The sequence below is a fragment of the Lagenorhynchus albirostris genome, chromosome 5 (assembly GCF_949774975.1).
Source record: "Lagenorhynchus albirostris chromosome 5, mLagAlb1.1, whole genome shotgun sequence".
In the NCBI taxonomy this organism is placed as follows: Eukaryota; Metazoa; Chordata; class Mammalia; order Artiodactyla; family Delphinidae; genus Lagenorhynchus; species Lagenorhynchus albirostris.
In genome coordinates, this window is record NC_083099.1 from 41,754,665 (window position 1) to 41,768,375 (window position 13,711).

Here is a 13,711-nt window from a genome sequence, read left to right on the forward strand (position 1 = left end):
CGGTCTGGGAAGATCCCACATGCCATGGAGCAACTAAGCCCGTGCGCCACTACTGAGCCTGAGCGCCACAACTACTGAGACCGCTGCCACAACTACTGAAGCCTGCATGCCTTAGGGCCTGCGCACCGCAACTACTGAGCCCACGTACTGCAACTACTGAAGCACGCGCGCCTAGAGCCTGTGCTCCACAAGAGAAAGCCACCACGAGGAGAAGCCTGTGCACTGCAACAAAGAGTAGCCCCCACTCGCTGCAGCTAGAGAAAGCCCGCACACAGCAACGAATACCCAATGCAGCCAAAAATAAAAAGAACAATTAGAGCAGTAGAAAAATATTTATGGATACCCAGACGGCCTAGAAGAGCTATTTAATTTCTAGAGATAGGAAATGCGTGTTTATAGTTTTTGTTCTTTTTTTCCTTCTACTTGCCACATGCCAAGAAGAAAAAGATCACTCATCATTTATCTGTCCTGATAGCCATTAAAGTGGAACCTCTTTAAAAGTAATTCAAATTTGCCACAGACATTTCTCTTGAGAGATGCACATCTCTCCTCATTGAATCTGTGGCAGTCCTCTTGGAGGCACTCTTGTGGCATGCAAAGTGATCTAAAGGGTACACTGGCAAATTGTTAATCTTGGCACCCTTAACATGCTAGCTCCTTTTAGGAATAATTTAAACACACTCTGAATTGCCCTTATCACAAAGTATTGCCCTTATTATAATACCCAAAATAACAAAGAGGTGGATAGACAACATGTATATTTCCACCCACCCTTCCATACACTACCACTTAGTGTATTGTATATCTTAGCATATACTTTGTAGTGTAATGTATAGTATAGTGCAGTATATATCTAAGTGTATAGTACAGTGTATATGTAGGGCCAGCTTCATGGACATGTGACCTATATAGTCACATTGGGCTCTGCACATAGAAGGGCCCCACATTTGCCTTAATGATTGCTGTCACTATCTTGAAATTCTTAATTTTTTTTATTGAGAGGCTCCCCCTTTTCATTTTGCACTGGGACTTGCAAATTACATAGTCTGCCATGGATAATGCAATGTATACACTTCTAACGCTCTACCTACCATATGCTTTTTGGCATATGTTTCTTCACTCTTTAAAAATAAATGCCTATGTAATATCTCTACTTTAAATGTAAATAAGTAATGCAAATATACATAGGATCATATTATACATACTATTCTGCAACCTACTTTTTATTTAATATATTAGAGATATTGCTGCTTGTCAGTTATCTCATACTTTGTGATGGCTGAAGAATGTTTTCCTGTATGGATAAACCATTATTTATTTAATCTCCTACTGATGGACACATAAGGTCTCCTGTTCTTTACTGTGACAGAGTGAACATCCTTGAATATACATCTTTGTTCACTTACCCCACTATTTCCTTAGGATAAATTTCTAGAAGTAAAATTGCTGAGTCAAAGGGTATGAACATTTAAAATGTGATACATACTACCCGATTGCTCCTTAAAAAAGATTATAGCAGATTATACCAATCTAAATCCCACAACAGATTACAAGCACCATCGTTGCTCCACATGCTAGCTGAGCGTAATAACTCAGCTTCATCTCTGCCAATCTGATAGTGCCTGCTATTTCTAATGACCTTAGCCTGAGTTATTCGCTCACTAGGATATCACTGATTCAGCTAATATGGAACGGCAGTTTACTGACTCAAATATCAGTGCACCTATCAAAGTGAATACTTCTGGGGAGCAACTTTGTTCTGGAATCCTAGTCAAGATATTTGAGGCATTCTAAGCCCCCAACTTTTCTATTAAAATAAGGTTTTTGTTTCCACATGCAACATTCAGGGATACTGTAAATGCTCAAAGTGCCCCTACCAACATTAATCTTACTATCTTTCTGCCCTTAACCCCCCAACTTTTAAAAATCCTTTTTATTTTGAAACAGTTTCAGACTTTCACTAACTTGTAAGAGAACAGTACAAAAAATTCCTCTATACCCTTCACCCAGAGTCCCCAAATGTTAACATTTTACCACATTTGCTTTCACATCCTCTCTTTTTTCTGAACTCTTCAAGACTAAGTTGTAGGCATGATGCCTCTTTCCCCAAATGTTTTGTGTTCATTCTTTTATACAATCACAGCGTGATTATCTAAATCAGGAAAATAGATAAAATATTGCTCTCTATAGATATTATTTAAATTTCATCAATTCCCAATAATTATAGAAAAAGAAGAAAACATTTTTTCTGGTCCAGGATTCAAACCAGGACGACATATTACATTTAGTTGTCATGAGTTCCTCCACACACCCTTTTTTGGGGTCATATTTTTGTAGATAAATCCTAGGTTGATGTAGAAAAATGCTTTTTGGCAACCTGAATTCCAAAAATCTGGTTGATTAGCCTTTTTTGTATTCATAAGTTTTAAAACAACGTTGCTTAAAAGGGAAAACATACGATCCAACAGGTTAAAGAAATGGCACAGTCTTACTATAGATCATACAAATTTTCAGCAGTAAATCATAAGCTATAAAAAATGAAAACTTCAGAAACATCTAAAAAAATGCTCTGGACTTTTAAGAAAAGGTTTTCCAGGGCCATTCTAAAAAGATCGTTTGCCCCTTTTGCTCAAGTACCAGGTGTTGAGAAGTCCTATTTGATTATATACAAATAAAGTTACCTTCAAGTTTCTAGAGAGCCTAGGGAAGAAAAAATTGAAAAAAATGTAACAAGAAATGACTCAACACCAAAGTAAGGGCATTTGTGTCCTTAGTAGGATGACATTGAGCAGTTTGCCTTTCTCTTGAATCTTTTATTAATAACCAAAATGGTGTGAGGTATGTTGAGTGGGTAAATTAAAGCTTTAACTATGGGTAGACCATGAATAGACTCCTTGAAGCACTGAGGATTTTGGATAGTTGTGATCAGATGACCTCAGATCTTCTACAACTTAAAGATGAGTTCATAAAGAAGGAGCAAATGGATATTTTACTTATTAACCAAACATTCAAAAAGTGATCCCTGGGCGTCAATGTGTTAACCACCTTGAATGAAAACTGATCATCCTATTACTTTTTTCATCTTATGAAAGGAGAAATGGAGGCATAGAAAGGTACAGCAATTTTTGTCCAAGATCACACAGCTAGTAGGTGGCTAGGAAACTGAGGATCTCAAGGTAAGGCCCACAGGCCAGAGTGTTGTAATCCCATTAATTCTCAAAACTGACCCATTAGGGGCTTCCCTGGTGGTGCAGTGGTTAAGAATCCACCTGCCAATGCAGGGGACACAGGTTTGAGCCCTGGTCTGGGAAGATCCCACATGCCACAGAGCAACCAAGCCCGTGCACCACAACTACTGAGCCTGTGCTCTAGAGCCCATGAGCCACAACTACTGAGCCTGCGTGCCACAACTACTGAAGCCCGCGTGCCTAGAGCCTATGCTCCACAACAAGAGACGCCACCGTGATGAGAAGCCCACGCACAGCAACGAAGGCCAACGCAACCATAAATAAATAAATAAATAAACAAAAACAAAAAACCTGATGCATTAGTTTTGCCTCAAGGCTGGGGCTTCACACTGAACATAAATGATTGGAAACATAATCAAAATCTAGCAGGGGCTTCCCCGGTGGCGCAGTGGTTGAGAGTCTGCCTGCCGATGCAGGGGACATGGGTTCGTGCCCCGGTCCAGGAGGATCCCACATGCCGCGGGCCAGCTAGGCCCGTGAGCTATGGCCGCTGAGCCTGCGTGTCCGGAGCCTGTGCTCTGCAACGGGAGAGGCCACAACAGTGAGAGGCCCGCGTACCGGAAAAAAAAAAAAAAAATCTAGCAGGACAGGCACAGTCAAGAAAGAGAAAGTCCGCTAAATATAAGACATGACACCATAAAACTCCTAGTAAAGAACATAGGGAAAATATTCTCTGACATAAATTGCAGCAATATTTTCTTAGGTCAGTCTCCCAAGGCAAAAGAAATAAAAACAAAAATAAATGAATGGAACCGAATCAAACTTAAAAGCTTTTGCACAGCAAAGGAAATCATCAACAAAACAAAGACAACCTACTGAATGGGAGAAAACATTTGCAAATGATGCAGCCGACAAGGGGCTAATATCCAAAATATACAAACATCTCATACAACTCAATATCAAAAAAACAAACAACCCAATCAAAAAATGGGCAGAAGACCTAAATAGACATTTCTCCAAAGAAGACATACCGATGGCCAACAGGCACACGAAAAGATGCTCCACATGTCTAACTATTAGAGAAATGCAAATCAAAACCACAATGAGGTGTCACTTCACACTGGTCAGAATGGCCATCATCAAAAAGTCTACAAATAATAAATGCTGAAGAGTGTGTGGAGAAAAGGGAACCCTCTTACACTGTCGGTGGGAAAGTAAATTGGTGCAGTCACTATGGAAGACAGTATGGAGTTTCCTTAAAAAACTGATAATAGAGCTATCATATGATCCCGCAATTCCCCTCTTGGGTATACATCCAGAAAAAAAATGAAAACGCTAATTTGAAAAGATACATGTATCCCAATGTTCATAGCAGCACTATTTACAATAGCCAAGACATGGAAGCAACCCAAGTGCCCCTTAACAGATGACTGGCTTAAGAAGATGTGGTGTATATATACATACAATGGACTATCAGCCATAAAAAAGAATGAAATTTTGCCATTTGCAGCAATGTGGATGGACCTGGGGATTATTATACTTACTGAAGTAAGTCAGACAAAGACAAATACTCTATGATATCACATATTTGTGGAATCTAGAGAATAATACAAATGAATATATATGCAAAACAGAAACAGACTCACAGACATAGAAAACAAACATACGGTTACCAAAGGGGAAAGTGGGAGAAGGGATCAATTAGGAATTTGGCATTAACAGATACAAACTACTATACATAAAATAGATAAGCAACAAGGATTTACTGTATAGCACAGGGAAATATATTCAATATCTTGTAATAAACTATAATGGAAAATAATCTGAAATATATATATATAACTGAATCACTTTACTGTACACCTGAAACTAACACAGTATTATAAATCAACTGTACTTCAATTAAAAAAAAAGGAAAAAAGGTCTAGACTAATGTGGGAAAGGAGAACAATCAGGAAACATCTGAAAGCAAGCTGCCCTATTTTGAACAAACAAAGTTATAAAAGTTATCTGAACAAAGCTTTCTTCTTAAAATTCAATAAAACTAAATTCATATAAAAATGAGCAACAAGAAAATATCAAGATCTGATGCTATACAAAGTTATTATAAGGAAAAAGAATAAGGAGTAAAATAACATTCATGCAGACATTAAAAGCACGTCAGAAAGACATACTCAATAAGCAGATCTGAAATACTATATTATTCCAAAATGAGGTAAAATACATTAAAAAATACATATATAAGAAATAAAAGAGCAAAATAAATTAGAATTCAAAATGGAAGTGATAGAACTCAAGAAAAAAAAAGAAATTAAAATAGCAGAAGTTAGGTTCCCACTCTACAGCCTGGCTCCAGGGTTCGTGCATTGAGGATCACACCACAGACTTCCCGTGGCAGGTTTATTAATAAAGGTGTGGAATTTCTTTACAATTGACCCTTCAACAACATGGGTTTGAACTTCATGGGTCCATTTATACACGGAGTTTTTTCAATAGTAAATAGTACAGTACTACCCCATCCATAGTTTGTTCAGTTGGAGAATGCACAACTGCAGATACAGAGGAACGAATTAAATGGAGGGCTGACTATATGCAGGTTTTCAACCTTGCAGAGAGTTGGCACTCTTTACCCCCAGTGTTATTCAAGTGCCGACTGTACTTTTCAAAGTGGCTTTGAAATAATTTAAAATAATAAATGTCGAATGATTTTAATAAAGATGATTACTTTAAATAAAATATGAAAATTTCACTTTATAATTTTGTGGCTGATTCAGTAGAGAATTATCATTTAAATCTCAGACCCTATAGTTTCAATCCAAATTCTGTGGTGCCTTACTACGTGGGATTTTCGTGAAAAGCGAATACAATTTTTTTGGAAGCCAAAACCATAAAAGTGAATTTAACAAGTGGCAGCAAATGTCACAATATATTATGGAGACATTATATTTATGTAGAAACTCACCCAAAATGTATTAGAGCAATCTTTTGTAATGTCACATTGCATTATTATAATTTGGAATTTTGCCATCATAAAGGTGTGAGGAATATACTTAAGGAAAGGGTGTGTTAGCAGAGGAATTGAATAGTAAACTCAGAACAATTATTCTCATGATGGGACAGCATGTGTAATTTTAAAAAGTGTATTGACTATGACTACTGTTTTCCTAATACAATCCAAGAAAACTAAGCTTGCCAAGAAAATTAAGCTTGATAAAATCTGTTCAGTTGATGGATGAGTTGTTCTACTGTGAGAAGGCACTGGAATGCAATGGGATAAAATCTGAGATGTACTGACAGAGACCCTGGCTTTTGTGTGTGAATGTGTCCACTAGAGTTGGATAGGTACCGACTTGATATATTCAAATCACCGTGGTATATTTTCCAAACTATAGTACACAGGTCAAGCCGGTCCCACCCTCGCTGAAAACCACAAATATGAAATCTTAAGGCTAATTAGAGAGAAATTTGGACTATGTGCAAAGGCTGTGTATTTTAGTGTAGATCATCCTGGAAAACCTTCCTAACGCTTAAATTTTTTTTTTTTTTTTTTGCACAAAAACATCAGGCTAGATGAATGTTGAAAAGTCTTAAAGGAAAAAGCGTGGCTTTGTCAGCAAAGTATTTTTCTCCATAACTGGTTCCATATTTTTGAACCAACATAGAGCTGAAGGAGAAAGAAAACATTTTTTTTTAAACCCGATTTTGGTGAACAGAGAAGCCCTAGGTTCTGATTTTGACTTCTCCAAAGCAATTGCGGACTTGAACTTTGGAGCCCTAAGTGGGCCTACCTCACCAAGAAAGGAAATGGAGGTGATCTAGGTCTCTTTGCCCACTATTCTTTAATAAGTTAACTTACTAATACAACTGAGCCACAGATGAGCACAGATAACATTAGCTAATTTATCTGGGGCTCATTTCCAGGGTGAATTTGGACCCTGGACCCCAGGTGACTTCAACTTGCTTTGCTTCCTATCACCTTAACGTCAGTGACTGACACAGCCAGCTAGTCCTTTCTTACCCAGTGACTGAATCCCGTCAATACTTGTCCAGATTCTCAGTCTTTTTTTTTTTTTAATGCATTTCCTCTGCTTACAGCACATTGATTGGAGCTTGAGGTTAAGAAATAAAAGACAATCCAACTCAATTCATCTCAGCTCGTTTCATTTCCTATGAGCAGCTTCAACAAAAAGTTGTTGGGATTGGGATCAAAACATTTGCTTAAAAAAGCCTTGAATTTTGAAGAGTTCAGTTTATTTTTGGTATCATGATCCTGGGAATACAGAGAATTAACTTGCTCCGATTGACTATGTAGAGGTTCAGCTTTGTTTTTTACATAATATAATAGAGAATTTTATAGCAAGAATATCAGTAAGTTCTATGGAACTTTGGGGAAAGCAGAGATTGAACAACAACAACTATTACTTACGTAGTTTTTTAAAAGGTAGCTAACTTGAAAAAAATTGTGGCTTTGCGGTTATCGTAAGATAATACATGCATGTGGTAAAAATACGCAAAGAAAATCAAACGTTAGTTTATCCAGTAATAAACCAAATCTTCCTCCCAGATCTGCTCCCCAATCTTCGTTTCTCTCTGAAAAACACAACAGTTTCTGAAGCTAAAGTTGAAGAGCAGGTGGTGAATTAATCCTTTTGTAACTCAGTCTTAGTCTTTAAGGACCAAAAAAAAACCATGTTGGGCTATAGCTTCAGCACTGTTGGAAAGAACCACATAGCACTGGTTTCCTAAGAGTCATCATTGGTGGTGTTTACATGTAAAGTGGCTACAATCCAAGGTTTATAAATGATTGCACAATAAAAATTAGAGTGCTCTGTTGTGGATCACTGAATAGGTACCAGGTAGGTTACAATTTAACCATGCTAAAGAAACCAAACTATGGAAACAAATGGTTATAAGTGAATCATTCATCAGAGATTTGAACCAATTCCTTTTAATTTATATTTTATGAAATATTCTTCCTCCCTCAATATCACAGAATTCGAATGACTGTTTAAAGTAATTATTATCTTTGACAGAAGTTTCCAAAGAGACAGATGTATTACAAAATAAGTCCACTTTCTATTTTTATAAACCAGTTGTAAGTGTGAAACTTTGTATGCACTGCTGTCTGATTTTTTTTCACATAAAAATTGTCTCTTTATGGTCAATGCCTGTTTGTTTTTGATATCCGAATACTGCATTTCTAAAATCATGGTGAATGGAGTCTCTGTTTACAGTTCATTGCTTTAAGCTGCTATCCTAGAGAAACACAGAATAGATATTTTCCATAAATCAGTTATTTATGTTCTAGTTTTTTTTTTTTGGTTGTATTTTGATAGCTCAGAACCTAGTATTTCATTAGTGCGATCTGAGCTATTTTCTTCCAATGCATTTATCTTAACACTTATCTATATTGAATTCACTTATCACATTTCTGCATTTTTTTTACATTCCACACAATAAACGTTCATTTCTTTACCCAGCAAACATTCATGGAACATCATCTATGGCTCAAAGTTGAATAAGACACAGTGCTGTTTCTAGCAGCCTCACAATGTTTGACTTGACAGGCCAACCAACATGGAAAAGCAAAACACACTTGAACAAATCAATTTTTTGAAATGTTAACACAGAAAATACTTTCACAATATGGGCATCACTTGGCAGTGACACATTATAATAATGCTGGCAGAATAAGCTTTATTCTCACTTAGAGAAACGGTCTCCTGCTATCCTCAGGTAGTTGGACGAGAGCTCAGAAATGTTCTCTTATATTCAGAAGAGAAATGTTTGGTCATTCATGATTTTGATTTGTGTTCTACAAACTCTGAAAGAGTTGTTTGGTCCTAGTTCCAAAGGTTTTACTTTCTGGGAGCTACTATATCAGCAAGGGTAAGATTGGTCAACTGGGGGGTGCTCAGTCTGCTTAGAACTAACTTGCTAGAGTTGATTATGGGATATTGCCAACCTAAGATAATGTCATTAGCATTTCCATTCAGAAATAAGTTGTTCAAAATCCAAAGGTTGTTCTGTAACATCCTGGTCTGCTTCTGCAGCATATAAATATTCTACCTCCTAACTCTTAAGGCATATTTTATTTTGAAAAGGAAAAATCATGTGGCTCAGTTCTTACCTAATCATTACAATCTTATTATTATTATTATTATTATTACTACCATTGGTGAAGGGAACATCTCACTTTTTTTTTTTTTTTTTTTTTTTTTTTTTTTTTTTTGCGGTACGCGGGCCTCTCACTGTTGTGGCCTCTCCCGTTGCGGAGCACAGGCTCCAGACGTGCAGGCTCAGTGGCCATGGCTCACGAGCCCAGCCACTCCACAGCATGTGGGATCCTCCCGGACCGGGGCACAAACCCGCGTCCCCTGCATCGGCAGGCGGACTCTCAACCACTGCGCCACCAAGGAAGCCCCATCTCATATCTTTTAACTGAAGCCTTTTCAACTTCTCCCCAAATCTATGCACATCTTGGCGTTCCTTTTATCAGTAAATGGTAACTTTGTCCACCCAGTTGCTCATGCCTGAAACATGGTTGTCATGCTTGAAAACTCCATCTCCCTGTGAAGGGTACTTCACGTCCAATAAGTGATCTTTCTACCTTCAAAATATGTGTTGAATTTGTCCACTTCTCTCCATCTGCATTGTCATTGCCCTGGTCCAAGCCACTGTTGTATCTCTCTGGACAACCGAAAAGCTTTCTCACTGGCCACTCTGTGTTCACACTTGCCCCTTCTCCAGTCCAATCTTCAATAGCTATGAGAGTGACAGTTTAAAGGGAGATCATGTTATGGCATTTTTCTTAGTCTGTTACGGCTGCTATAACAAAATACCACAGACCGGTAGCTTATAAACAACAGAAATTTATTGCTCACAGTTCTGGGGGCTGGGAAGTCCAAGATCAAGGCTCCAGCAGATTCAGTGTGGGTGGACTACTGCTTGCTGTGTCCTCACATTGTTGAAGGGCTAAAGATCTCTCTGGAGCCTCTTTTATAAGAGCACTAATTCCATTCATGTTGGCTCAGCCCTCATGACCTAATCACCTCCTAAAGTCTCTACCTCCTAACACCATGATCTTTGGGGGTTAGGATTCAACATATGAATTTGAGGCGGGACACAAACATTCAGACCATAGCAGTCATTTTTTTGGCTTGCAAAATCTTTCAGTGGCTTCTTGTTGCCCTTAAGATAAAATTTTAAAATGCTTACTGTCCAGGTGCTACATGATGCTACTGTCATTTTGAGCTCTAGTCACCATGTCCCAGCCATTCTGGCCTCCCTCGTCCTCTAGTACATCTCAACTCCTTCCCTCCCAGGGCCTTCTTACATGTTGTTTCCTCTGCTGTCCTGCTCTTTCTCCTCTTGCAAGGGAAACCCATCATTCAGGTCTTAGTTTGAATGTCACTTTTCCTTCAATCCTGATCCTACAGGCCAGATTGTATCTCCGTGTTATATTTTTCTCAAAGCACTCTATTCTTGCCATTTATAGCAGTCATCAGTAATAGTTATATGGCTATTTGTGTAACTATTCATTCAATGCTCATCTTTCCCACTATTATAGGCCCCATGAGAACAGAGACCTCACTTGTCTTTGTTCACATTGTATTCCAAGCATCTAGAGCACTTCCTAGCATAATAACTGCCCAATAAATATTTTTTGAACACAAATGAGGGCAAATACTCATAAAACACAATATAGTTTAGCTTTAGATTATGGGATTTTTGATATTAAAGTGCATTTTTAATTAATTTGGTCTGTAAGAAATTAATCAGTTGGTTATCTTTTCTGAGCATTGACCACCATATACTATGACCTACTTAGTTTTTGCCCATGACAAATACGCCTGAATTAAATGGAATACAAATGTTTTTTTCTCTTTCTCTCTCTTTTAAAGCAATCAGAGTCTCTCACCCGTGCCCTTGACGGTGAAAGTGTGGAGTCCTAACCACTGGACTGCCAGGGAATTCCCTTCAATCTCTGAGAAAAGAATCTTCACCACACCCCCATTGCTGTCCTGCTGTGGCGTTGACCAGCATGTTTTCCTCCACCACTGCTGACCTCTTGGGGCAGCACTACCTGACACTCCTTAAGGCAGGCACCTTGTCTTGCTGATAGACTCCACTAGACTGTTTCCATTATTGCTTCTGTGTCACGGTTCTCAGATGTAAGTCCCCATGTTGCTTGCCAATGATGCTGCTACCGTTGTTGCTTGTGATTTCCATTGACCAGTCTTTCCTTATTCCCAATGTCATGACATCTCACTCTCTAGAAAGTTATTTCCATTGGAAAACTGGCAAATTTTGTTATTTTTCCTCTCTTCCAGGTCATTTGAAAAATATTCACTAAAATAGTCCTAACAGATCCCTTGGGCACCCCTGTGACACCTCCCCCTAGTTTTTATCCTGAAGCCATGTTCTGTGATATAGGACAGACTCTAAGGTGGCCCCATGATCTCTACCTCCTGCTATTCATGTCCTTGTGCAATCCCTTTCCTGTGAGTGTGGGTGGGACCTATGACTTGCATCTAATCAATAGAACGCAGCAAAGGTGATGGGATGTACTTGGTTACATGGATGTGATTACTTACCAAGATTATAATATCCGTCTTGCTGAGACTTTCTCTTGCTGGCTTTAAAGAAGCAAGATGCTGTGTTGTGAGTTTCCCTAAGGAGAGGACCACGTAGCAAGGAAATGAGGGCAGTCTCCAGCCAACAGCTAGCAAGCAATTGAGGATCTCAGTCTGACATCCGGAGCGGAACTGTATGCCGCTAACGACCATGTAAGTGTAGAAGCAGATCTTTTCCCAGTCAAGTCTCCGATGAAAATCCAGCCCTCTAGAGAACTGTACTTGTATCTGGTGAGGCTGGACATACTGAGGGACTATAGAGGTATTTTTATGAATTGGTATAAATTCAAAAGCTGCAAAGGAAGGGACTTCCTTGGTGGCCCAGTGGTTAAGACTCCGTGCTCCCAATGCAGAGGGCCCAGGTTTGATCCCTGGTCAGGGAACTAGATCCCGCATGCCGCAACTAAAAAAGATCCCGCATGCCCCAACGAAGATCCAGCACGCAGCCACTAAGACCAAGCGCAGCTAAATAAATATTAAAAAAAAAAAAGAATTTCTTTTTTTTTGCAAAAACAGCCATCTTCCATTTTATTCCAAATGCAAATTAAATACAAAAATTATTTCTCTGGGAATGTAAATTGGTACAGCCACTATGGGAAACAGCATGGAGGTTCCCCAAAAAACCAAAAGTAGAGCTACCATATGATCCAGTGATCCCACCCCTGGGCACATATCTGGAGAAAACTCTAATTTGAAAAGATACATACACCCCCATGTTCATAGCAGCACCATTCACAACAGTCAAGACATAGAAGCAACCCAAATGTCCAATGACAGATGAATGGACAAAAAAGATGAGGCACATACACACAATAGAACACCACTCAGCCACAAAAATGAACAAAATAATGCCATTTGCAGCAACGTGGATGGACATAGAGACTACCATACTAAGTGAAGCAAGTTAGACCGAGAAAGACAAACACCACATGATATCACCTATATGTGGAATCTAAAAATGGTACAAATGAACTTATTTATAAAACAGAAACAGACTCACAGACATAGAAAACAACTTATGGTCACGGAAGGGGAAGGGGGGAGGGATATATTAGGAGTTTGGGATTATCAGACACAAACTACTATATACAAAATAGATAAACAACAAGGACCTACTGTATAGCACAGGGAACTATTTCAATATCTTGTAATAACCTATAATGGAAAAAAATCTGAAAAAGAATATATATATTATATATATAAATGGAATATATATATATACATATATATATAAATGGAATCACTTTGCTGTACACCTAAAATGAACACAACATTGTAAATCAACTATACTTCAATTAAAAAAATGAAAAAGTATTTCTTTTTTTGCTCTGGCCTCCAGGAAGCTCAGAGCTAGATTTTGGCAACCTCTAAGTTCGTTGAAGTTTTTGCATTTTTTATTTTTTAATTTTTATCTATCTATTTATTTATTTATTTATTTGTGGCTGCATTGGGCCTTCGTTGCTGTGCGCAGGCTTTCTCTAGTTGTGGCTAGCGGGGGCTACTCTCTGTTGTGGTGCGCGGGCTCCTCATTGCGGTGGCTTCTCTTGTTGCGGAGCACAGGCTCTAGGCGCGTGGGCTTCAGTAGTTGTGGCTCGTGGGCTCAGTAGTTGTGGCACATGGGCTTAGTTGCTCTGCAGCATGTGGGATCTTCCCGGACCAGGGCTAGAAACCGTGTCCCCTGCATTGGCAGGCGGATTCTTAACCACCGTGCCACCAGGGGAGCCCCTGCAGTTTTTATTTCTTTGCTCATCTATTGATTTTAATATTTTGAAATAGCCTAAATGAAGATTGTTCTTTGTAATTCTCAGCCTCAAGCCCTTCTCAGAAATCCTTGATTATACACATCTCCAGGTCCTTCTTACAGAGAAACAAGTAAATAACATGCAA